The 27,425-nt window shown below is 37.9% G+C and overlaps 1 protein-coding gene and 1 long non-coding RNA gene across 2 annotated transcripts in view; one reads left to right on the plus strand and one right to left on the minus strand.

Annotated features, from left to right (window-relative positions):
• Positions 1 to 6,573: 6,573 nt before the first annotated feature.
• The window catches only part of LOC111319884 (uncharacterized), a 60,598-nt gene continuing 39,746 nt past the window's right edge, over positions 6,574 to 27,425 (plus strand). The window contains exon 1 of the mRNA XM_088755732.1: positions 6,574 to 6,645. The gene's annotated coding sequence lies outside the window, so the exon portion shown is untranslated. The remainder of the gene's footprint in view (positions 6,646 to 27,425) is intronic.
• LOC148742353 (uncharacterized) lies at positions 20,497 to 26,250 on the minus strand. The gene is made up of 2 exons (XR_015999544.1): positions 25,655 to 26,250; positions 20,497 to 21,062 (listed from the first exon to the last, which is right to left on the minus strand). It is a non-coding gene; the product is annotated as an uncharacterized LOC148742353 (long non-coding RNA).

Consider the following 27,425-nt stretch of genomic DNA (forward strand, 5'->3'; position numbering starts at 1 on the left):
GACGAGGTATTTGAGGCTCCCAAATGGCAATTTTTATCTTGAAATCATAAAAAAACTCTTACTAGTTGTTACCCCGCATGACACTTTCAAGCTGCCTTTACTATATCGTTGTTCGTTCGATTAAAAACCAAAACAGACTTGTATTTCTCGGATTTCATAGAGGCCAGAACCTCTGCTTTAACAAATACATGGCTGTCTTTTTGGAAAAGATGAAGATCCTTGATGTGGCCTTCTTTGAAAGAGTTGAGGGCTTTCAACTTTTTGTATCGAGCGCTTGCTGACACATCGAGGTTGTTGTATTTCAATGTCTTCTTCGCAAGATAATCATAGAGTTGGACAAACGTAAACGCGGGTAGTTCCTTCAGGTCTTAGCTCCACACGCAATTATTAGCCTCTCTAATGATTACTTCATAAGTAACATCAGCTGTACAGGATGTAGAAGGCACGGAAAAGTTGTTTGTATCAATCAAAGGACCGCCTTTCGATCGTTCGACTAGAACGAAGCAACGCAGGACAAGATCTTTTTTTCGCTTGTTGGCTCGCCAAAATTCCTCAAGATCGCCGTCAGCTCTTCTAATTTGAGTTTTCTTAAGTCGTTTGTAGATTTAAAATGACTTAGATTGCTAAAATTATCATTTGAGGTCATGTGTGAAGTTGTAAACAACAGTTTGCAAGGAAAACTACGCGAAGCACGCTGTGTTAGCGTCAATCTGACGACTCGGCCAGCCGTGAGGGAGACTGTGACCGAATTATGGCGGGAATAGTATCCTAAAGAGACACTCGTCGCCGGCTATTCGCTGAGGGGATGATATATAGCCAGTGTGAGCGATTCCCTCATATGCTAGGCGGAGAAAACATTACAATTATATGGAGTGAAAAGATGATGTGTTTCCCCATAGTTTTCAATGAAATAAGGTATTTAACATTTTCAGAGTATGCGTGCGGGCGAAAATTGTAATACCCTGAACGACTTTAAATTAAGTATACTTGGAAACATTTGGAGGCTAACCTTTCAGTTCTAAGATCCAAACAGTCCTTCAGATCCAGAACTGTTTGTGACGAGCAGAGTAAAATTAATGAGATCTGAAATACCTGAATTGAAACCGTTTGAAGGTCACCGATAGGCTTAGATAAATTTTAACGGCATAATTTTGGGAATAATGATCAACATACTTCTGGCATGAATACTAACATTCTTGAGCGTAAATGTGTCAAATGCGTTTCTATTACTTTGAAAAAGACGTTTTTGGGGTCCTTCTCAGCATGTACGTTTGAAACGGCATTTCTCAATACTACTCTTCTCACACGTTTTAGACTAGGTTACCTTATTAAAAGCTTGGCTACTGCTTCACTTACTCAATAAGACACAAATACGTGTAGCCTAAGAATTAGGTCCAATAAGGTGATCATTTATTGTGTGAAGTTGCAGTAAGCCGCTTTGAACACCCTGTTATTATTACCTGTTGGTGGCTTTAGGCATAATGCTACATTTTGAGAGGTCACGTTAAGAAGTAAACAATGCTCAAAGTTTCGAATATGATGTATCTGGCCGCAATCACTGACTAGCTGCCTATTTATGGTTGACGTTGAAATCGTTCTTCTTTGAAAGGTTTAGTTTTCTAACGTTTGACCGCTGACGTAAACACCATTTCGACTCTCTACTGCGGGATTGCTAATTATGCCTTCGTGAACGGCTGTGACTTTAATTCCTGTGGAGCGAATCGTATTTCCAAGTTACTTTGGAGGCTCTTTTATTACTATTTCATGCTAAACATTGCTGTATTTTCTTTACTGGCTATCATTGGGCAGTATGCCCATTGTCAAAACGTACCATTTTTGAGCGCAATTTCGAATAAACGTAGTCAAACTGAAATAAATAAAGGTTCCCTTTGGCCAATTTTCAAAATTAAGACAGATTCTGCTAGAGTAAAGATTTATCAGTCTGTCATTTGCTGTGGGTTAATTTTTGGAGGATAGTAAGGTTTTTCAGAAAATCGCTCACGAAAATGACTTTCATACTAAAATTCCCGAATTTAGCACATTTTCAAGAGCAAAATAACAATACTTCTACTTCAAAGAAATCGTTCATTTTAGGTGTAAATTGTAGATACATCTGTAATCTCAAAAAAGCCGTGCGCTGATCGAGAAGCAAGCAATTGTAAGACTTACAAGAATGAGTTTTTCGAACTCTTGTGGGCTGATTTTGACCCATTCTTTTCTACTTTAGGACTCTTCACGTTCAAATTTGCCCCTTTATCGTTATTGAATAATTATTGACGTCCACGCATTCTGTCCGATGATATGCTTTGCATAGAAATTACGAACATCTAAGAGCGAATGTTTGAATTGACCGAGTGAAAATCGAAAAATGTGGCACATGATCGGAAAATTGAAAACCTTGATATTTTGCCCAAAGATACCATATAGTGAAATTAGAAGCGTGGTAAGGTTTTTTATCCCAGACTTGCTTCTTTATCCTAGAAAATCCACGAAAACTGAAACGAGTGTCGGTAGCCGTAAAATGGCGGAAATCAGTGCCCCGAGTAGAGGCAAATGAACTTTGCTCATAAAAGGCGCAAAAGAAAGCAAGCTCGTATCAATTTGACAGATTTGTATAGGAGGGATTGAGGTATGACTTAAGTGTAAAACGGGACCGTCTCATTTAAATTTGACATCACGGAACGCTTTTAAAAATCACCCATATTTCAAAATCCAAATATCGCATTTTGTAGCACATTTTCAATTATCATTTTTACCATGCGGAATAACTCGGAATCGATTCAAATTAAGCTAATGATAAGTGGGAATAGTGTTGTTCTCGAGGATACAAAAATTAATTTGGAGCTTTTCATATCCGCACAGAAAAACCAGGCTGAACTTTGTGAAAATGGCAACATCGTCATTTAAGTAACGACATAATCCGATTAGGCATCCCGTGGTTAAATCCGGAATTCCGATCACATTTTAGAAGTTAGCACCGTGGTTGATAAGGAAATCAATACAGTAAGCTAGCCTTGCATAGCTAACCACGGCAGGTTGGTTTTTATCTCTGCTTTAGTTTCAAATTCTCATCCATTTCCCATGGCGGATTTGTTTACAATAACACATTCCTTAAGCTAACGGAGGGCGTCTGTTTTTCTTTGCGTATTCGAACCTATAAGTCCTAAGAAAGTTCTGGGGTAAACTTGAGCTTTATTTTGGACTTGAAAGAGGACAATTCAATCATTTATCACAGCAGGTCAAATGTTCTTTGCCGAGGACGTTGACAACGGGAAGCAATCTGATACTTCTATAAATTCAACATAATCAAACGTTTGTCACGCAAGGTCGAGATATTTACAATCACAAAGACACATTGGATTGTTCCGTTATTGCAGTTTTTTGGGCCACGAGAATAACACTTTTAAAAACTTGTTTATTAGATAAATATTGAATATGTTACCTTGGAAGAGTGTTTCACTGAAAAGTAGAGATACAACTGTAGGAGGACTCGACCCCCCTCCCCCCCTCCCCCATATGTTAACTATTTTTAGCGGATAAATCATTAGACGCAGTCGTGAGTGAAAGAAAACACTGCAACACGATTTTTCGCGGTGGTTATTATCAAACAAATGACATCGTTAGATGGAGGGATACTGAAAGTATTATGCTAGAAGAAAAAAATTATGCATAGATCAATTCAAAGCTTCGAAATCGCCTCCCTGCAGGAATTGTAACTTTTGGCAGGACAGTTTTGAGGTAAATCCGAGCATTCTGATTAGTTCTTACTTGGTCTGGATTCTGCCATACGGACCATTTCCACGAAAGCGGTCATAAGCCGTTAATTTTTGTTCGCGAAAGCCGAGAAATTAAAATTAAAGAGGCTTTCCCGAACTCCATGATAAATACTAAGTAACATCGCTTGCTTAAGCTGTATTGAGAAATATTGGCCCTCGGTATTTTTGTACGGATCTCGCTGTGCTCGCTTTATACGACCACGATTTTCGGCCTATAATCCTCAGTACGGCCCTCGCACTTGGTTAGTAAGAAGTAATTCTTTGCGGCAACTACTCATTTGTCTTCCTTTCCACAGCCTCTGTAATTAAGAAGGCTGACACATCAAGTCTCTGTAAGCAAACCACAGATTTAAAGAATATCCGGAACAACTTGCCGAGCCATTTTGGCAGTTTGACTAGACCGATGCTTTGCAGCATTTTGGAAATCTCCCTCGAAATGATAATTTTTAACAATGAAAAGTTGAAAAATGGGTTAGCTAGAAAATTGTTCTCAAAAATGCCTTCCTAATTCTGCGACTAGGCTTGCGCGTTTTTCCTCAGTTTAGCCTGGCTGGATAACTCTCCTAGAATGCATGTCATCTTTGTGAACCTCTCCTTCATCCAACGCCTTAAAAAAAACAGAGATGCTCAGAACTGGTATTTGTTCTGATTGCTGTAAAGTGTGTTAACAATTGGCGCTCGATCTGAAATTAAATCTATTTCGGCCTCATCATCGGTATTGCCGACAGTCTTTAGGTGTTCAGAAAATACTTTACGGCACGACATTAGCTGAAATATAAAAGGTCATCAAAAGAATTACCTTTTCTCAACTTGGTTGTTTTAATTTGAGAACAGTTTCCAACCCAATAAATTTACGTGAGTTTTGTAACTAGAACTCTCAATTTGGGAAGAACGTTCTTAACTCTTTCTTTGTTTGTAGTAGTGATTTCAAGTGGCACATTGTTTATCATACACTTATCCTCAGGTCTAGTTCACCCTATCTATTTCCTTCTGTTTCCAGCTCCATACTTGATATTATTCTCCTATTTCAATCATTTTGTTCTTTGCCAGTGTTTCGCCTTTACTCTGACTTTGATCCTTTCCCTAATCTTTTTTTCTAGAACTATTTGTTGTTTTGTGCTCTGCTTATTGGCTCTTCTAAGTAATGTCACTATTACATTCAACTCTACATGAGATCCCCGCACCTAGGTTAACAAGTTTCACAGCAATGACTAGCTGATAAGAAAAATGATCGTATAAACAAGATTTTTAGAAAAACCTTCTTCATCGATATTCGTGGCCGTCAAAATTTCAAGATGGAAACAAGATTGAAATAATTTCAGCCTTGCGTGACAAATGCTTGAGTGTGTCACATCTACACACAGATTACTTCCCGTCTTCAACGTCGTCGGAAAAGAACATTTGACTTACCGTTATAAATGATTGAATTGTCCTCTTTCAAGTCCACAATGACACTCAATTTTACCTCACAACTTTCTTAAGACTTGTAGGTGTTCGAATACGCAAAGAAAAACAGACGCCCTCCGTTAGCTTAAGGAATGTGTTATTGTAAACAATTCCGCCATGGGAAATGGATGAGAATTTGACACGAAAGCAGAGATAAAAACCAACCTGCCGTGGTTAGTTATGCATGGCTAGCTTACTGTATTGATTTCCTGATCAACCACGGTGCTAACTTCTAAAATGTGCTCGGAATTCCGGATTTAACCACAAGATGCCTAATCGGATTATGTCGTGACTAATATGACGATGTTGCGATCTTCACAAAGTTCAGCCTGGTTTTTCTGTGCGGAAATGAAAGGCCCCAAAATAATTTTTATATCCTTGAAAACAACACTATTTCCTCTTATCTTTAGCTTAATATGAACCGATTCCGAGTTATACCGCATGGTGAAAATGATAATTGAAAATGTACTACAAAATGCGTTATTTCGATTTTGAAATATTGGTGATTTTTAAAAGCGTTCCGTGATGTCAAAATTAAATAAAACGGTCCCGTTCTAGACTTAAGTCATACGTCAATCCCTCCTATACAAATTTGTGAAATTTATTCGAGCTTGCTTTTTTTTGTGCTTTTCATGAGCAAAGTTTATTTGCCTCAGTACCCGGGGCAATGATTTCCGCCATTTTACGGCTACCGACGCTCGTTTCAGTTTTCGTGGATTCACTATGATAAATAAGCAAGTCTGGAGAAAAAAACCCTATCAAGTTTCTAAGTTCACTATAAGGCATCTCTGACTGAAATATGAGGACAGTCATTTTTTGGTCGATGTGCCACCTCATATGCGGTCTTGAAAAAAAGTCGCTCGTAACACATATAGCCTGTTCAGGCCCCGATTGTTCGATAGACGGATAATGCTATACACTGGATAAATCTCCATCCTGTGGATAGCGCAGTACGTTTTGGTAACACTTATTCGCTGGATTAAGATTTATCCGTTGGATAGCGTTATCCGCCCTATGAGCAACCGGAGCCATGGCATGATGTGGTATTTGTGATGATATGAACTAAGTTCCAGGCAAGCAGTTAGTTCAAATTGTCTCAATCCTACTGCAGTTTTCTTTTAAGAGTTTGTAAAGCGTTAATTACAGAAATTATCTTGTTTTTGGCTAAGATATTTCCTAGGAACACCGAAAGCTGACTTGTCCACATGCTGCGCTAATTTGAGATCTCGGCTGAAAAAAGGGCCGCTCATTGGAATGAGGGCGCTTAATAGAGGTGGGAGGTGGGGCGAGTTCAAAGCTTTATCTTACTGCGCATTTCTAACTTTCTGATGTGATGATTTCTTTTTGACAGGGACTTATCCCATAATCAATTAAGGGACTTACCCCCAGGAGTTTTTCGCACTGTTCTGGGTCTCGTCAACCTGTAAGTACCAACCAACATAAATCTTTATTCACTACTGTAACATCCACACAAGTGAATCGAGGGCTCATAACTGTCTCATGCAGAAATCCACCAGGTGGAAATGAAAAATATGCAATCGGTGGAGAAAAGAAATCCACAGTGAGCAGTAAAAGACCATCTCATTCATCATCTATCCTCCCCACCCTCCCTCCCCACTTCTTTTTGCAAAAACCATCATCCGCCAAACGAGGACTAGAGTTTGGCCTCAAAATCAAACTCAACCCTGTATCGGGTGGGGGGAGGGTGGGTGGGTAGGGAAGGAAAACACCAAGCAACCAGGTAAGTTAAAGGGAACCAAGACTTTTTGCCATCTTATCTCAGGATATTAGTGGTTTTTTAGCTCCCAAGAGCAGGTCTTACCAGAGCTCAGTCTCGACATGATAATCTTGTCAAAATTTCTCACTCAAGGTTACGGTTTGAAGGAAATTAACGGTGTGAATAAAAAAAAAAACAGCGCGTGAGAAAATATGGGTCAACAAACCTAGTGAAATATTTTCACTTCCTCAGCATACAGTTACATTAAGAGTACTGCGGTTTGGTCAATCTTATTTTTAATCTAGTTTTTGTATCAGTTTCCTTCTATGTTGTGGGGAAATTAAATAGGTTTCGGGCGCATTAATCATTACGTGGATCGGTTTAATTCGTCCATTTAACTTGGTCAGAAAAGTTTCTGTTTTACTACATATAATCGTTAATTAATATCATTTAATCTTCCGCGTCAGCTCCATGTGCACTCTACTGTCATGTCTATCGGTTTCTTTCATCCCGATCCGTCCTTGGTCTTTATACTAGAATTATCACACTTCTATGAAAGTTGTCTCACTATTTTATGACTAGAAATGAAATTATTTTAAACCTCTTTCATCATACCAACATTTCCTAGGTTACCTTAGCAAAGCAATATATCTGAGAACTCAATCACTAAGTACAGTACAATGTTGGCTCCAAACGTGCAGTATCATAAGCTCATTTGACCATATCATTCAGATAATCATTGTCAAACTCGCTCCAATCTCTATACTAAGAAAGAGAATCTTTTTTCAATATATTGATTTAATTAATTCACGATCTTTCAACAAGAGGTCTGTCAAGAGGTCTTGTCACATAATTGATTTCTACTAAATTTGCTCATTAGCTGACTTTTGATTTACAAAGTCTTCAAATTTTCACTTTCTAAAAATAACATTTTGTTCCGAACCTCATTTTCGACGGTTTCGTGGAGAGGTATAAAACAGGTCACCTCCCATAATGTCGAACTCCGATTTGGCGGACAAAAAAGAGACGTCAAAAGCTTCTCCTTACTTTTTCGTGTCTACCTCAACACCAATCTTTTAAAACTGTTCACCGATTCCATATAAGTCACTTTGGAAAAATTGTGGGAACTGTTGGGAGCCACACACATGTACAAAGTCAAGAGAAGCTCTCTTGATAGGATACATATATCTATAGTTTTGTCGGATTTTGATGAAAATTGGTCAGAACATTCGTCGAAACCTTTTCTTTTGTCCAACTTCAATATAGATTCTCTCGGGAACCAATTGAAATATCGGAAAAGGCTCACATCTTTTTTAGCCTTTCATCAGCTGAGTGCAGGGATACAGTATAATTAGTTTCTTTGGATGTCCGCGGTAGCGCGAAGGCTGGTAATTCAGTTAAACAAAAACCGTCAGTTTTCTCTTTGAAGGCTTGCACGTGCCTACCAAAACAGAACCTATCAAAACTTTTGTTGTTTTCAGAATCTATACGCTATAAGCGCTAGTTTTTCATAGTTTCTTCTGTAGAAGCACACGTGGTACGATTTTTTCAGGCTCTATACGTCATAAGTGCCTGCTTTGCAGTAATATATCCGAAATCGAAGAACAGGCGAAGAAATCTAGCGGATTCTCAGAATTAGTCCGTCTTGACTGTTTCGGTTTTGAAGATTAGTAAAGGCTGAGAAGATTTAAAAAGTAAGAGAGTACAAAGTTTCTTTAATTTCATTTTCCCAAAGAAATGTGTCAATTTATTTGCTTAAGAAATGATATACACTTATAGCTATTCTGGGCGATTCTTTTTCCTGCTAGACGGATGGAATGTTTCCCAAACCAAAGTTCTCAGAAATAAGCCAGTTAACGTTATCTGATTACGCGTTTAGTCGAATATTGTAATACCGAGAATGACTTTTTAAAAAGTGAATATGATGGGAAACATGGAGACTGGCTTTTCAGTCTTTAGATCCCAAAATTCTTCGAGATGCCATCGTGGGATCTCAGACCGTTACGCAATATACTTTTGAAACTTTCCTTAAAAATCTGTCTAGAAAGATGTAAGCCTTAAAAATAGTTCAAGCTCAACATAAAGCTCTGACTCCGGAACTCGTAAATTTTATATACAATAACGGGGAAGACCTCTTAGATTAAATAACTTCAATTGGCCACACGAAAAGGTGCGCGACATGGGAAATGTGACCCTCGCTTGTGCCAGAGTTAAATAGAAAGTCTCCTTGATGGGGAGTTAAATTAAAGTCGATCATAAAGTCATTACGGAGAAAAATAACCCAAAAGGCAAAAAAGTTATTTGAGCACATTTAACGGCAAGAGACGATCAACTTCGATGATATACAACGTAAGAGTAATTTTCTTCCTATACATCGCTGATATATCTTCCCAAAATATCTCTACAGCAATATGCATGACGAAGAGCGCACATCTGGTTATTAAACAGTAGCTGATTGACAGATTTACCGAAATATGAGTAAGAGTCTCTTGTTTGCTCAAATCAGCAATCCTGCAAAAAGATACTCGCTGATTCTTGAAATTTTTTTTGGAATGACTGTTTCGGTTTTGGAGACTAGCTTAGGGGTGAGTTAATGAGAAAAAAAAATCAGATAGCATGACGTTTCTTTTAGTATCCCAGAGTTACGTGTCCCTTTATTAGCGGAGGGGATGATATACAACCAGTCTGGGTGATTCTCTCATATCCTAGGCGAAGGAAACATTCTAAAGAGCGAAAAGTTGGTGTGTGTCCTAACCATTTTTTATGAAATAAGCCATTTCACCTTTTCAGAGTATGAGAGCGGACGAAAAATTGTAATACTGAGAATGATTTCTAATTAGGCATATTTGGAGACTGGCCTTTCATTCCTCAGATTCAAAGAGCCCTGCAAATCCAAAACTGCTTGTGACGAACAGTATTAAAGGGGAGATCTGAAAGACCTTAACTGAAATCGTTTGGCGGTCAGTACTTAGATAAATATGCTGGCATAATTTTGGGTATAATGCTGTAATCGGAGGAACGAGCATAATTCCGGCATTATAACTGAAGTTCTTAAGCGTAAATGCGTCAAATCATTTACCAACCTCGTTCCCAGGGATTTTCCCCTTTTGAATATCTTTTGGGGCGGGAAAAGGTCTTCCCGCGGAAGGTTTTCCCGCCCCACAAAATATTCAGAAAGGGAAAAGCCCTGGGAACGAGGTTGATCATTTACGCAATACTGTTGAAACTTTTCCTTAAAAATCTTTCTCGAACGATGTCAGCCTCGAAAATGATTCAAGCTCAATATAAAGCTTTTAATTCGGAATTGGAAAATTCTATATACAATAGTGGAAAATGCCGCTTAGCTTAAATGACATCAACTGGCCTAACGAAAAGGTGCACTACATGGGAAATGTGACCATCGCTTTTATCACAATTAAATAAAAAGTCTCCTTGATGGGGAGTCAAATTAAAATTGGTGGTAAAATCATTTCCAAGTTGTAGAAAATAGCCCAAAGAGGTAACAAACTGCATTTGCACAGTTATTAACGGTGAGAGACGATCAACTTAGATGATTTATAGTTCAACATAAAAGTAATTTTCCTCTGATACACACCTCATTCGCTGATATATCTTCCCAAAATATCTTTACAGCGATATGATATGAGCGTGATTCATGATAGCTTAAGCGAAACATCACTTGAATTCGATAAAGAGCCTGATGACAGTTTCCACGCCTTGTTTGATTTTATTGTTGATATTTGATTGGAAAGAATCCAAACTATTGCTTTTTGGAGTAAATGGAAACTCAAATCGACGACCTTCTTAATTTCATAAGTTACTTTTGTATGATGACGGCAGTCCCATTTGCTAAAGCAGATCCAAAGAGTCCTCGAGATCCAGAGCTGACGAGCAGTAAAAATAGTGAGATCTGAAAGACCTTAATTGAAGCTATTTGACGGTCACTGACAGGCTCAGATAAATTATACCGGCATAATTTTGGGTATAATGCGGTAGGCTGAGGATCGAGCTTGATTACGGCATAATTACTAAAATTCTTGAGCATAAATGCGTCAAAATACTTTGCAAAAATTCAGAGAGGTCTTGAATTATTTGTGAATGTGATACTTCTATCAGAGAATCTTATCTTCACAAGTTGTATGGCGAGTCCCACTTGACTTTCAATTAAAAACATTTTCCGTCAAAACTAATCAACCAATTCCGTTTTAGCGTATTTCCTCGAATAAGCACCCGGGCGCTTCTTCAAACTCATCGGCCGAAAAAAGGGGAGCTTTTTGGAATGAGGGTACTTCATAAGAGTGGTAACTTATTAGCAAACTATTAGCCTGTACTGACTCAGGAGTAGTTGAAGCTTAAAAAGTTATAGATAAAGTGGCAATAGAAACAGGTTTTATTTGTATTTAAGAAAGCGAGGAGGAGAGGGGGGATGTGTTACAAACTAGTACTGAACGCTTTCTCAAAAAGGAATTTTGTGAGTTCTTTCTTAGTAGTAGCTAGGCTGCTACAGGATCTGATTGTTAACGGCAACGAGTACCATAAGGTAGGAGTAGCATGAGCAAAAGCACGATCCCCAAGTGGAGAGCAGGTGACCTTGGAAAAAACAGAAGAGATTTTGTAGACTAGCGACAAGCATAGTTGGAGGCAGGTTTTAGAGATAACAAATATTAGATTGTTTAACGACTTAAAATCAGAGAAAAGAAAATTTGAATTTGAACTTTGAACGATACAGTAAGCAAGTGTAGGTCTATGAGAGCCGGTGTAATGTATTCAAATTTCAGACGTACATAGATACATACATACATACATACATACATACATACATACATACATACATAAACTTTATTTACCTCGAATTTAAGAGTAGCTGTAAGCTAATATCTTCGAGTGATTAAAATGAAGTAAAAGGAATAATCTAAACTAGAATAAATGAATAATAATACATTAATGATGATAAATACTTACATATTAACATTAAATAAATATTTTTATACTACTAAATTCAGTATAGTTACACAAAGGAGTCATACTGGAGTATTTGGCGCCGAAAGTCTGGAAAATTGGAAGTTCTAAAGGTGTCCGGGAGAGAGTTCCATAAGTTAGCGGCTAAGTAAGAGAAAGATTGAAGGCCATATGTTGTATTTTTAGGTTTTGGAAGGGACAAGATGTAATTACCACGTAAGTTATAGGACGTAGATCTAAACGTAAACATTTCATTTAAATATCCTGGATAGTTAGTAAAAAATAAACTCTTGTACAATATGATTAGAAAATTCTGTAGGCGTCTGACTTGAAGAGATTTTAAGTTGACCTTATTCAGTAACGTATTATACGAGGATTCATAATCTTGTAAAAGAAACCTTAAAATCCGCTTGTTTTAGGCCTCCACTTTACCAGAATTGCGGGCGCCGCAAAAGTGCCATAAAGAGGAGCAGTAATAAAAAGGCGGCAGGATGAAGGCCTTATACAGCTTTAATAGAGTATGTCTGGCGATGAGTTTTCGGAATCTTTGCATAACTTTAAATTGAATGTTAATCTTTTTACATATAGTGGATACATGTTTGTCGAAAGAGAGCCTGTTATCAATATTCATACCAAAAATGTCTAGAGAATTTTTAGTTAGGAAAGAGAAATTGTGATCAGTTTTTCCCATAATAAGCGCTTGGTGTTTAGTTACGTTAACTTTCATAGCGTTATTTTTGTACCATTGACTTGCCTTAGCTACTTCATTACAAGTACATTGACTTGCCTTATACATATAACTGTACACCTGGTGGTCATCAGCATATACATTCAGCTTGGCTTGCGTAACATGATAAAACAGATCGTTAATGAAGACATTAAAGAGCATTGGTCCTTTGACACTTCCCTGAGGAACACCTTGTTGAAGTCCTAAATGTAATAACTTTCCTATGTAATGTAATAAAGTCCTAAATGTATTAACATTTGGTCCTAAATGTAATAAAGTCCTAAATGAAATAGCATTTGGTCCTAAGCTTAATAAGCCTCCAGTGCATTAGTTTAACTGTGCTTGTGCATCCACATTGAGATGTTAAGGTGACAACTGTTGCACCAGAAAATCCTCTGACCAAAATTCATGGAGTATTGTGGGCTCTCTCGCTGATTTTAAGCAGAGTCTTTTTTCTTTGCTTGAGATGTACGCCGAGAAGCATTGGCTACAAACATTCATACGTACTGATGTGCATGCTTTTGGCATCAAATTGACAGATCCTAAAAAAATAGAACGTTGACCAATCCGGCCAACTTAACCGAACAGTGTTGGTGAAAAGATTTTATATTTTCGGCAAGTAATTTTTCACGGAAAAAATGCGTTTTCTTTTTAGTAATAACGGATGACGGAAAATTGTATCTTTGTTTCACGCATCGCGACTGGCATATTATTCACAGTTCACGCCTTAAACATTTTACAATCACGAATAATGGCAATTAAAAACAGGCAATCACGTTTCCCTGAAAACCCCCACATTTACAATTAGACATGGAGACGAGACGGACGAGACGAAATTATTTGTCACGTCTGACCATTTACTAATGTAGATTTACTCAGATTTAAAAGACATGAAAACTGAAGATTCTTAACCTTGGGATCCTAAAGAAATTTATGAGAAGACAAATCCGAATTTGCGGAAGCAGTTGTAAACGAACGATGTAGTTGATTTAATATTACCATTAGTGCTGTTTACCCTTTCAGACTAGGAAAAATCTAGGACGTGTGAAAGAACTGAAGCGGAAACTGTTTCAAAACAGAATTTACATAAATTTCAACATTGCCTATATTCAGGGATACAACCCGTTAATCGACAGCAGATAAAGGCGTATTCTTTGCATTTTCTTCTCAATACATAAGAAACTTTATTTTAATTTCTCGTTAGCGTTTTCTAAAATATACCACAAGCTGAGGTGGATATTATGTTGGAAGAAATCGAAAGTGGTGACGCAGGAATATTGGCAGCTGAAGGCTTTTGAAAAGTCCCGCAGTATATGTACTTTCGTTAGTCCTAAAACTCATTAGTTAAATGCTCTTTAATGCAACCCTTTGCCTGTACTTTAAGTTAGACTTTGAGAGATATTTCTTAGGCTGTTCGAAAAGGTTGAAAAATGTCCTTGTTTTCCGCGATGAGGCATCGTCTTGGTATTTGGTGAAGGTATTTGCTTCCTCTTTTCTGTTGTGACAGTGTTTAAAAAGGGACTAACGAGGGACATCGATCAGAAAGCGACAACATGTAGCGATCTATGTTGTTCTGTCAAGAAAGATGCATCTAAATGGTGGTTAGTCTTGTTATATATCTACCTTGAAATTCAAGTTTCTTGGCGGCGCACAATGAGACTGATTAGCGTAATGATTTATGCATCGGAAATGCGCCAGTACATCACGGAATTGATCCTGAAACCTGTTCTCAGTGTTAGGAAGGCGACTGAGGTTGCGCTCCGACCGAGTCCTTTTATTGTTTTTGAGAAAGAATAAATGTTGCGTGATGTGCCTTAAGAAGGGAAATTTCCCTTTTGAATTAAGACAATTCATCCTAACGGTACTACACAATTCGCGCCGGATACTCTGAAATTTGACCTTGAGAACAAACAGACAGAAATTCAAAGAAAAAAATTACTTTAAAACTTTTCAATGTTAGCACGGGTTTAAAAATGAGCCGTTTACAAAGCAAATTATTATTTGAAAAGCAAAATCCAAACGTTTTCGACACTTGGTCACCATCGGGGTAAGTAAGCAACGTCCGCTAAATTAATTTTCCTGATGCTATGAACGGACTTTTTCGAGGGTAGGAAAGGTATTCTTCTTCAGATAAAGAGTATCGGTTGAAATTATGTATTCTATTGATTGTGTATGATAATCTCAGCATGAGAAAATTAGCCAAAATTGAAAGAAACGACGGTAAATGACTTCGAAGTAAGCTAGATTTTATCGTTAAAGCAAAAAGACTTCGTTCTAATAAGAATAAAGAATGGCTTTTTTATTTTCAGAATCGAGAAAGAGAGCCAGCTGTGTTTTGTAGCACAATAAACCCGAGAGGGTCGTTTAAACTTTTTCTTTGTTTTGACTGTCTAGCCCTCCTACTGCTTTCTGCGGCTTCGTCGCTGACATTGTCCAAAAGTATCGATCAACCACACAAGCGAGTAAGTCACTGTGCTTTAGAAGCGCAGAGGCGGATTGATAGTTAAGCTTTAACAGTAGGATAAGGTATTTGAATAAGTTTTTTGTTTGAAAAATCTCCAGTTTTCTTTTCCCTTCCTTTTATTTCTTTTCCAGACTTCTATAAATTCTCTTGTGTTTATTTGGCAACAGCGGTTGATTCTTGATGTTTCCGTTAAAAATTTTGCGCGGGGAATTTGTGCGCGGCTGGCCAGATTGATCCACTCGCACTCGCCCAACGTTTGACCGCTGGTTTCAATTGTTGTGCAGCTATGCTGAACAGTCAGAATGCTCGGCACCTACAGCCCCAGCTGCGTCTAATCTTAGTCATCACCAGGCCCCACACTTGCAACTGCAATTACAAAGAAGAAGAATTGCGATGTGATATTCGACATCCCTTCTCGCCCCAAATAAGTCGATGTCTACGTATAAAACAAACTAAACATCTACTAGCTCATCACCATCGTTGGCTATGCCTTTTCGGCTTTATTGTCCCACAGAGAGAAAAGCCATCATCCCCACACTAGATTCTTTCGTCCTTTAAAATTCTTCAACTTCTACTTTGTTCACCTCTAATGATTTTAACATTGGACTTCCTCGTAATATAGTGCCTTATCACCATGGTCTCAGTTCTTTGACATAGATAACCCTTTTGAATGTGCTGGTCAGCAGCTTCTTTTCATTTCCACCTGTTAAATGTAAGTCACTGAGTATATAATTTCACATAACCACGAAAATATTCAATAATTTGAAAACAATAACTTTCTGGAGAGCCGGTAAAGATCGGAATTAGGAAACAAAATGTGCATGCTAACAAGGTCTGGTCTAAAAAGTATAGACAAAAAATTCATATCCAAGCCCGCAAATTGTCCGACCAACAAATTTGCAGACTTCCTTGTCCAAGTTTTTAATTTGGTTTATGACTTGTACCTCCATCACTGATCACACAAGTATACCGTTATCACATTTTTCCAAAACCTATTGTACTTAAGAGTCTAAGCCAGTGATATATGGAAATATTGGTCAGCGTACTCATTGTTTTGCCAGCTGTCATTAGAAGCTGTCAGTAACGGTCTCCAGCCAATGCTACTCGACTTGCGACTAGTAAGTAAAAAGATACTGGTTGATATCAGCGAGCCCGCAATGTGACATGAATACTGGTCAGAGGATTTTTCGATGCAACAGCTGTCACTTTAACACCTCAATGTGGGATGTCCGCTATAACACCAATGCATTAGCGCAGTCGAACGATTGCATTAGAGGATTATTACATTTAGGACCAAATGTTATTATATCTAGGACTTTATTACATTTAGGACCAAGTGTTATTACATTTAGGACTTTATTACATTTAGGAGAGTTATTACATTTAGGACTTCAACACACCTCGGCCTATGCTCTGCCACCTGGAGTACGTAACTCCAATATTTACTCTCTGCTTTCCTCTAGTTAGTTAATCCTTTAGAAGCGCGCAGCCTTTCTCACCAACGCCGTAAGCCTTGAGTTTTGCCAACAATAGGTCGTGCTGTATAAGATCAAACGCTTTAGAAAGATCCATGGACACCATACCAACCAGTTCCCTCCTATCTCGCATGCTCCTCCAATCCTCTGTCAGACGTAACAGGGCTGTCTCACAACTATAGAACTTTCTATAAGAACTGATGAGATCAGGTAAGATGGCGCGATAAAAGTCTTTCATTTGTACCATCAACAGCCTTTCGTATATATTGTTGAGAACTGTTAGGTCTGTAACGGGCCTATAGTTGGTCCTGTTGAATTCAGCGCCTTCTTTAAACAAGGGTGTTACCTGACCTTTTTCTCCACTCGCTCGCATACACACCGTGGTCAATGGACGAGTTTAAAATGCTTGCAATAGGTTTGGATAATACAGCTGCCGAATCCTTCACAAGCCTAGGTGTCATCATGTCATGGCCACACGATTTGCGACAATTGAATTCCAATAGCAGGCTTTCGATCTGTATTTGATTGGTGTGCTGGAACTAGAAACTTGCGTTGCTATACACCGATTTCAATAAAATGGCTGCCAGTCGGACAAAGTATGGGGCGACCACGAAAACGAGGCGTTTTAGGATGAAACCATGGCGTTTTCTGTGAAACCATACGAGTGTGATATTCCTGGTGCTCGGTGAGAAGGTCGAAAGCCATCTCTGAGGAAAGATGATGAGTTAAGATTTTGGCTTTAGTGTCGGGGTGATCGTGCAAAAGGTTTGACTACAAAAGCACAACTAGTGAAACAGTGAGTTAGAGTTTTTGTAGCCCCTATTGTTTGAACTTCGATAGCTTGTAAACAAAGTCTGTTGTTTAAGCCGGTTTTTTCGGTTATTTCTAGTGTGGAAGAGTATATTTCCCAAGGAAAAGAAATATTCACGAAGAGAAAGCTGACCAAAGTTCGCTAAGTTCCTTAAGTTCGGCGTGTTGTTTTAAACGCTTGATTTCTCTTAAGGCATCGTCCTTTTCCTTACACAAAGTTGTTATTTGTCTCTGTTGTTGTTCTAAGTCCAGTTTTAATTGATTAATTTCTTCCGTGTAGGACTCTGTTGTCGTAGCACTTTCAAACTCAACAGCACTAGCGGAAAGGCTCTTCTCGATAGCGCTATTTGTTGTTGTTGAGTCGGTGTCCAGATCTCTTTTCAAACGCTCGTTTACTACTGGATCCGTCCTCAGACAAGGAGCTGGTCGCTTTCTTGGTGAGGTACGCGGCCAGCTAAACTTCGTAGGAAAGATTTCATTACGTCTTTTTAAAGATATTTTCCCACCAAAACATTTTTCCATTTCGCACAGTTCGAAATGGAGTGAACATACTTTCGTGTTGTCGTTCAAGTTAAAATTTTTGCCAGGGTCTCTTCTGATCTTGGCAAGTCAGACTTTTTTAAGTGACGCTTCTTTTGGGAAGCTAAAGAAAGCAAGTTTTTCTCCGTTGGGCCCAGTAGTTCCTTTTTAAGTACAATGAATGAGTAACACAACAGTGTATGTTTGACCGCGAAGTCCTATCTGTAAGGCCCGCCGAGTCCTAAAATACCTCGTTTCAGTCCTTGCCCCATTCTTCGGCTGAGCGGCAGCCATTTTATTGAAATCGATGTATTACGTTGTAGTATTGCTATAATACTTGGATGGTTTACAAAATTCTTACCGTACTCCTCTTCGCTCACCGCCCTCACACTCTCCGTGATCTTAATAAAATGTTGATATAAAAGCTCGGCAATCTCACACTTATCAGTTATGACCTGATTGTTTTCTTCAAGAATAATGTCATCAGCTTGTTTTGTTTGCTATGAAGGAAAGGACGATACGTGTTCCAGAACTCCCTTGGGCTGTCCGGCTCCGTCGATCAGAACACATTACACTGATTGTGCCTGTTTCGTTGCGTGTGATTAGTGAACTTTTTGTGAACCGCTGTGACCTTTATTTCTGCGGAACGAATCTTTTTGTCATGTTGCTTTGGAGGCACTTCTATTAATATTTCACGCCAAACATTGCTGTATTTTCTTTACAGGCCATAAACTTTGCATACATATGACCAACATTTAACTCATATAACCTGTTCCGGTGTCCATGACATGATGTGGTATTTTTGATGATCTAAACTCTGAGTTCCAGGCAAGCAGGTATTTAAAATGAATTCTGTCCTACCGCAATTTTCTTTTAAGAGTTTGGAAAGCATTCTCTTTGTCATATTTTTTTTATCATATTCACAACATGCATCTCACGCTGTTTGCTGTTTTAAGACAATTTTCCACGCTAAGGAAATTAAAATCAAACATTGGAGCTTGTTTTTACAACGATCAGCCTCAGGTCTTGAATCATCAGTCTCGTCGAAAACTGCAATAATTAATTCCTCGTGCGTTGTTATCAGTGCCATGTGCTATCGACAAGTCAACGTTCCACATTTTTTGAGAGCATTGACTTAGCGTTAATTACAGAAATTACCTTGTTTTTGGCTAAGATTTTTCTCATGAAATGAATTAAAGGCAGTTGGAAATTATAAAAGTTTATTTCTATATGTGACAGTCCATAATGTATTCACGTGTGCCCCATTGTACCTAAAAAAGATAGGAATTTCACATTTTATTTTATTGAACCGATGCAGAGTTAATAATATGGGTGAAAAGTCTTGTGAAGTGTGCTCACTTCCTCAACATGCGGTTACCTTGCGAGTCGTGCGGTTTGGTTATTTTAATCTTTTCCAATTTTATTTGCGTGTTAGTTGCCTTATACGTTTTAGGGAATTAAATAGGTCTCGGGCGCATTAATCATCACGTAACTCGGTAATTGTTCTATTTTCCTAGGTTGAAAATTTCGACGCAAACTTGGTTTACTAATTTTAAATGATCGTTGATATTGATTGATATTATTTAGTCTTTCGCGGCAGCTTAGAGGGTTGTCCAAAATCACGGATCATAACGATTCGTAAAACTGACATGTCGATTTGTGCGATCCGTACGGGTTGTGTAATTTATTAACGAGTCGATAAAAAAAAACTAAACTAGCATAACTGTTAAAATTTATGAGGTCTGAGCGACTGCGGCCATACTGGGGTCCATCTCGACTAGCTCATCATGGCCATCTCTGGTCATCGCATTGAAGCAAGCCTCAGAAATTACATAGTCTACCCTTCGAGTGAAGAACTAAGAGCTTGCTCTGATATCCTTTCTAATGCGTTAAGTGGAAGGCCACATCAGTCACTGCAGTCGAGTTTTACGGCGCTATCATCTCGAGCAATTTTCATGTTCCTTTGCATCCAGCTATCTTCCATTCATAAAACACACGCCTCGAGCATTTTGTTCCCTATTTTATCACGTGAAGAAACTTGCAAGTTTCTATGTATAAGCTTTAATTCGGCCGGATTTCACTAAGAACAATTCACTGAACACCAAGACTAAAACCTTCAGGCAAGGGTTAAATTTGAACTGCCGCGCTACAAGTATATTTCATTTTTTCTCAAGAAGGGGGAAAAACACTCGACTACGTCTCGTGTTTCTACCCACACTTCTTTCCGTATTGACCGAGGATTCTATGGGTTCTGAAAAGAGCTCCCGATTAACACGCTGCTTTTCTTTAATGTTGTACAGGGTAGAATTTTAAATGTTTGAGATCTTGTTGTTTCCGTTGTTGCAGCAAACGAAGAGTGTTACGATTAACTTGTTGTGATAAACGTTGCCAATGGTTACGTTTCCGAATTCTCTCAATTATAAAGCTTGCGAAGGCCGTATTGAAAGTGCATTTGTGAATGTGATAAACTTAACAATATTACTCCACTTCTAACTCCCTTACGATGCCCGATAAACGAAAAAATCGAAAGAAAGCTCCGCATCTGCCGAAGCTGACGAAAGTCACAATCGTGTCTGCCGGACGCCAATAAGTTGAGCCGAAACTCCGAGCAAGAGAAGACGTTTATTGACCGAAGGCAAGAGACATACATAAAAAGAACGAGCGGGAAATAAAGGAGCCGCGTTAAATATATGCGCCAACCGTGTGACAACAAGGTGAACTAACCAACAGCGTGCCTAAGAAGCAGAACAATGAAGCAGGCTAAACGACAGCGTGCACAATGTGTCACGTCATCCAAGTTAATGGCGAGAACTAAACAACAATGCGAAATATAGCGGGAGATACACTCCAGTGTTGTCCAAGAACTTCTTAAAGCTCAGGTATGCATCATGAAGTCGTTCATGGAATCCGTATAAAATAAAATATCTGTAACATGTAATATCCGTATGAAATAAAAGTGCAAATTAAAGTGATCCAAGTATAGCTTTGTAGTTGAAGTAACATGCATTGTGCAGTATGTTGTTTTGCTGTGCAGGTTACTTGACAGAAGTAACTTGATGTAATCTTGAGAGACTGTTCAGTAAGCTGTATTCTTCATCGCAGGAGAACAGTAAGACAGTGCTGTTGTCATGTACACATGTCCTCTCTAAGCGATGCCTCTGAATGAAGTCTGTTTGAAGAGAAGGGGAAAAAAGGAACATGAATTTTGAAATTGTAACAGTACTACAATGATAGTCCTATGAAAAACAGGTCTACTAAATGGATTTAGTAAAATAATTCGTAACAACTGGTGATACTGGATATTGACTCACATTTCACAAGCCACTTCTTGACTAGCTATCAAATGAAAGACAGTTTGTTTACTTTATTATTATGAAAATTATTGCTCTAATTATTATTGCTATTAGTACTATTACTGCTGATTTCTAATTAAATGAAAGCAATCTTGTCATTTGTGTGGTCTGTTTCAAATATGAATCTATACATGTATGTTAATTGGCTAATTTTCGTTTGACATTAATGTACAGCCTTGCCTTGTGACCAAGACTCTGGCTGACTGAGTTTATTAGCATTCTTTGAATCACTACGGGGTATCAATTTTTTTTTTGTCTTTAAATCTGTCTGAATTTTCCATAAAAAATAATCAGTTAATAGCACTCAGAAATGAGGCCCATATTGCGTTATGATCTGTGAAGTCTCTAAAACACCTGCTTGTATTTTTAAGTGAGATGTTTGTAAATATATGATCAATTAATGTTCTATTGTAAGTTGTGTATGTTGATATCAACTGTTTGTAACATTTATCTCTACATAGTAAATTCCACAAAGGTAGCTTGTCTGCCTCAATAAGGCAATTTACATTTAAGTCTCCAATAATAATGTTGTTCTCTGTCAAAATGGTATCTAACACTTCTGAGACTGCCTGACAAAGTTGTCCTCTGGGAATATTTGGAGAGCAATAAATACCCAAGACTGTACAGTTCTCCCAAATTGTGACTTCAATCCCAGTTATTTCAATACCATGTACATTGTGACAGTAGGGATATCCAGGGCAAGATGGGATTTTGCTAAACACAGCTGTACCACCAAAAGGTCTTGATCCAAGACTACAGTATGTATGTGGACTGTCATTTTAAAAGAGATGTTATTTAACCAACTATGTTATATTTGTCACAAGAATCTTGGGAACTAAATCTTGTATCTGCAAAAAAAAATGATATCAGAACTTGAATAGTTTAAGTCTTTGCATATGCCTTGTGTCTACGCAGTGATCTTGCATTCGGGTAACAGGTTTTAGAATTGAACTTATTAAGTGGTGATATACAAAGTTTAAGTTTAGCAGTTGTTCTTAATCACTCCATTTCTTCCTCAACCGTGGCATGGATAACAATTTTGTCTTCACAGAGATCAGTTATATATAAACCTTCAAAGGTAGAATGGTTCTTTTAGTACTTAAGTTGACAACAGTTTTAGTTTTATTATGCCCCTGTGATCTATGAACTGTTTTTGCTGCTGCAGGGCATAATGGAAACTGTTTTCTGACAACTTGAGTTGCTTTGTTTTACGAACAAAAAATAGTGTGGTAACTGGTTTTACTGGGTTCCATGCCCTATGGTCAGTTCCTTGGGTATAGAGATGTCTGTTCTCATGTCTAGTTTTTTTTACCAAAATCTGAGGGATCAAACTGTACCCAAACTATGCCTGAGTGTTTGCTTTGCTGATTTAGTTGCACAAATTTGATGATATTCCCAGCACCATGAATTTGTCATGCCATCTTCAGTTCAGATATTCATTACATGCTGAATTCACCTTCAGCATTTAGGTAGAGGTTCAATACCAACTCCTCAGTTTTTCTTGGGTCATTTGAAATTAATTTTGTCTTAATATTTTTCTTCAAACCTCAGAAGAGTTAGCTCCAATAACACTGTCTAGTGCTGTGATTCTGTATTTGTTTCCTACAGCTACATTATGTACTTCATCATTAAATTAATCTACCCTAGTTTGTGTTTTGTTTATATAGGTGGGGTGCATCAGATGGGTTGTTTGTCTCTTCTCACACAACTCTTTCCTTCAGTTTTACAATGTCACTTGCTGTGTGTTTACCTTTACATATTTAACCAATTAAGAAGTTCTGCAAACAACTTGCTATCTCTTTGCCACATGATCTCAGTGAGCTCAAACATTGAAAAGTGCTATTGCCAGAGAATTGGAGCAAGAACTGTGTAAACTGAATTTTGGAAGTCTTTAAATATGTAGTTATCCATTACTGGTTCTAACTGGAACAAATCACCAATGGTGATAAAAGAAACACCACCAAAATCATCTTTGCAACCCTTACTATCTTTAAGCCTATTGTTAAGCTGTATGGCAAACATATTCAAATTTCATCCAAGAATATCAATTTGACACCTCCAAAGTGAGTTGTCAAGGTGTTTTGTCAATTTAAGTCAAGATATATTGTTTGTAATTTTTCAATGTGAGTTGTCAAGGTGTTTTGTCAATTTAAGTCAAGATATATTGTTTGTAATTTTTCAATGACTGATGGCAGGAATAGCAAATGCACTGTGAATAGTTTTACCTTTAATGTTGTAAGCAGCTTTCCCAGTTGAACCTAATAGTAAGACCTTAATTTGATGAAAATCATTGCCAGGTCTTGTGTTAAAATACTTAAGGGCTGCCTGATCCAAGGCTTTTAGAAGATGTGATTTGCCCACACCAGCTCCACTACTCAGAAAGCAATAAAAAGGAGTTTCTGTGGTTTCACTCTGGTGCAAAATGTGATAAAAAAGTTTTTTTTCCTTTTTATTTAAAATCTAAACCATTCCACGATAACCATCATCTGGTAATTCACTGATTAATATAGGTGGCTCATTGTGGCGTGATGTGGAAGGAATTTTGAAGTCATCTGAAAGGTCAATGTTCATTGAAATCAGAATGCAAATCTTCATTACCAAGAGCTTCCTTCATCTTCCAGTTCAACATTTTGTGCATTTGGTGCTACTAAGTCATACTGGGAATCACTAACTTCTGTGTCATGTAAATGCTGTTCATTGTCATTCATATCTTCACTGCAGACAGCATACTGATGCATTTGTTTGTCTACTTTTTCTTTCAAAAGAAGGAAATGCTCCTGATATGAAGAGCTACTGCCTATTAAATCAGCTTTTTCATTTTGCCAACAAGTAAAAAGCATAGTAAGTTCACGGAAATGTTCTTTAGAGTAAGATTTCACATTGAACCATAGTTAGTAATTGAACCAAACACTTCTAATTATTCTAGGCTTTATATGCTGCTTTGGTTTTGCAATTTTTGCATTGTGCTTGCCTAAAGTCTGAAGTCGAAATCAGCTAATTCATCATCGTCATCATCATCTTTCCCTGTTTCAAGTATGAGGTTATCTGTTTTCAAACTTTTAGATTTTTTCTCAAATGAGTTTTTGGGTGAATTATACAATGCAGCCCAATCAGCCAGTAACATTCTCTATGCTTGTTGGTCTTTCTATGTACCTCTTAATAAGACCAGTAGAGTGAATGTCCTTAGAGTCATCCTCAATTTCTTCTATTTCATTCGTTGGTTTCAAAAGCTGAGCATTCTCTTCAGGGGGTGGTGGTGATAAAAATCACCTCTCTAGAGCTTTTCCTTGTTGGTAGCTGATGAACTGTATGTAAACTGCCTCTTGGGCACTGATCTCCCCACTATTTAAAAATTTATTCTCAATATCTCTCTCTAATTATGCTGTAATTTCCTCTCTTTGCCCCCTCACATGCTTGTTGTAAAAAGCTGACTCATTCCCTTCTGGGCTTTTGAAATGTATGATACAATGTACATTGCACAAGCATAAACATCCAAAACAAACTATAATTATATCCATATTTGCTCTCCATGCACTTAGACAGACACTGTTGTAGTTGTTCATTAGGATTTCTTTTCAGAAATAATGGTGGGAGAGTTTAGGTTGGATCAAATAGCAAGATAATAGTAGTTTTGTTCAGTGATGTCCAGATTAATTAGCATTTGTTCAAAAGTGATGTCATCCACCTCTTTCATATCATTCTAATGCTTACTGATATGTTTGCAATTTTCTTTATGTTTTCTAATATTGTCACTTTCAGAAACATCACTGCCAATAGAATGTAAAATGCTGGTTGATTTCATTGGAGGCTGTGAATAATTAAATCTGCATTCCATCTTTGACTTTTTATGCGAGTTTGAGAGTGCTTATGAATCGGTTTGTTGACAAGCAGTCCCAGTTCTGGATCATTAACTGATTTTTCACAAGTGATTATTTGATGAATAATACACTCGTGCATCTTCAAGTCAAGTTAACATACAAATATGTGGTGAACCTCTCTGCTGGTATTCAACTCTGAAACAAGCGTGACATTTTTCCTAAGGGAGCAGCATTGCTCATTAGAAAGCGTCTTAAAAACTGATTGAATTGGTAACTAAAATGTTGTGCACATGTCACCCGGTCACTCTGAATCAACCTAGACTTTTCCTCCCAGTTTAAATTATCTAATTCATGAATCTGAATAATCTTTAACATTAACAAACTTTCCAAGTATTTTAACGAGACGTATCCATTGTGTTTCAGCTGGTAAAAAAACTACAAAACAAATTTTCAGGACCAAATAGTGAGATTTACAAAAAATGTTTCAAAACGAAGGAATCTCAACGCTAACAATTATACGTAGCAGTGTTCAAACTGCCATAATTAGTGCCCTTTTAGCATTAATTAACACAAATTAGACAAACAAGTACCTTAATTATGTGGCGCTCATTTGTGCTCCTCATTGCATGAAACACCGACAGGAGGCTCTTGGAATTTTTCAGAGGATCGCTCAGTTCGTTCCGCCATGCTGATCAAATGAAATAAAGCCTTCCAAGTGAACTTCACGCTCTGATTGCACCTCAGAGCGAGGTTTAAAAATAGCTCGGCCGAGATTCCCAGTGAGGAGAATTGCACGTGGCCATTCGCAACTATCGTTTTATAAATTGAGTAGATTTTAGGCCGTATCTGATTGGGATTGTAATTAATCGGGCTTTCGTAGGAAAGCCCGAGTCTTAAAATGCAAGCCGTTGTTAGTCGCCAAAAGGGAGGTCAAGGTCCCAGGCGTTCCTTGCTTAAACTGCGGAAACTGGGGAGGAGAGTGTGACAACTTTCGGTATGTTGTCACGAACTCGCTCTTTGTATATGACATAACATAATTTACAGAATGCCGTGTTTGGTGAAGACCATCTGGCGAAGATTCCTTTCTTATACGCTCATCTCACATACAAACGCACACGCCGTTTGTGGTGGGCCCACGCTAAATGATGTCGGGCGTTTTCGGAATGGTCCGGTCCACGAACTCTATGGCTCGAAAGCTAGCCAAATGTGCAAAGTTCATACTAGTTCTTGCGAGATAACAAATGAGCCATATGCGAGTTCAAATTACGAAAACTCTGGCAAAAGTGGAACAGCCGATGTAACAACAAACTATGATGCGGAGACGAACACGTCACTTGCTGATAAAATTAAAATGTTCGCGAACACATTTTCGAAGGTGGCGCCAACAACAGCGAATTGGATTGGGATACTGACAGAAGCAACTTGAATAGTAAGGTTAAATATTTAAGCTTAGCTCTTCCGTTAAAAATCCTGTTTCTGTTATTGGTTTCTGTTGGGTTCAATACTTGTAAAGTACGATTTCGTCTTTCGTACATAACCAACATAACTATTATACAAGCGATATATCGTGAATGTTGGTTTGCTCTTCCCATGGAGTTGTAAGTACTTAATAGAAGACATGATGATTAATGTCATCTACTCGAAAAAGTTTTCAATATGACCACTGTACAGGAACATAATGATGTTACAGTGTCAATAAAAGTACAACAATTCCGATCTCGCTATGCATAGAATGTATTTTAGCATTGTACTCGTGTTTTGTGCGAATGCTATAGCTTTAAATGAAGCCCGAGTCAATGCTCCTCGAGCGTCTAGTTCATCGTGGAAAACCGTGAGATTTCGAAGTTAAATCGAGAGACCATGAGATGAGTCTTGAAATCGTGAGTCTCACGACGACATCATGAGAGTTGGAAGGTCTACTTACATATCTCAAATGGACAATAACAAATCTATAGGCCCTTGCAGTATTCCAGTCAGATTGCTAAAAGTTCTTAAAACCATATTTCTCCACTTCTTTCGTCCTTAATTAATGATTCTTTTCTCTGTGGCATTTTTCCAAATGAACTTAAATTGACAAGAGTTACTCTGGTTTTTTAAGACAAGCTCTAGACAAGAGAAAGATAATTATAGGCCAATATCAGTGCTATCTGTTTTAAGGAAAATACATGAAAAAGCTCTGTATAAGTGCCTCTATGGTTATCTTGAATGCCATAATATTCTCTACTCACTTCATTTTGGCTTCAGGCAGAAGTGTTCAACCAATCACACACTCATCAGTATCACTGAATCTATTCGTTACTCAATTGACAACAATGAGTTTGGCTGTGGTATTTTCATTGATTTATAAAAAGCCTTTGATGC

This window comes from Stylophora pistillata, chromosome 1, assembly GCF_964205215.1.
Source record: "Stylophora pistillata chromosome 1, jaStyPist1.2, whole genome shotgun sequence".
NCBI classification, from domain to species: Eukaryota; Metazoa; Cnidaria; class Anthozoa; order Scleractinia; family Pocilloporidae; genus Stylophora; species Stylophora pistillata.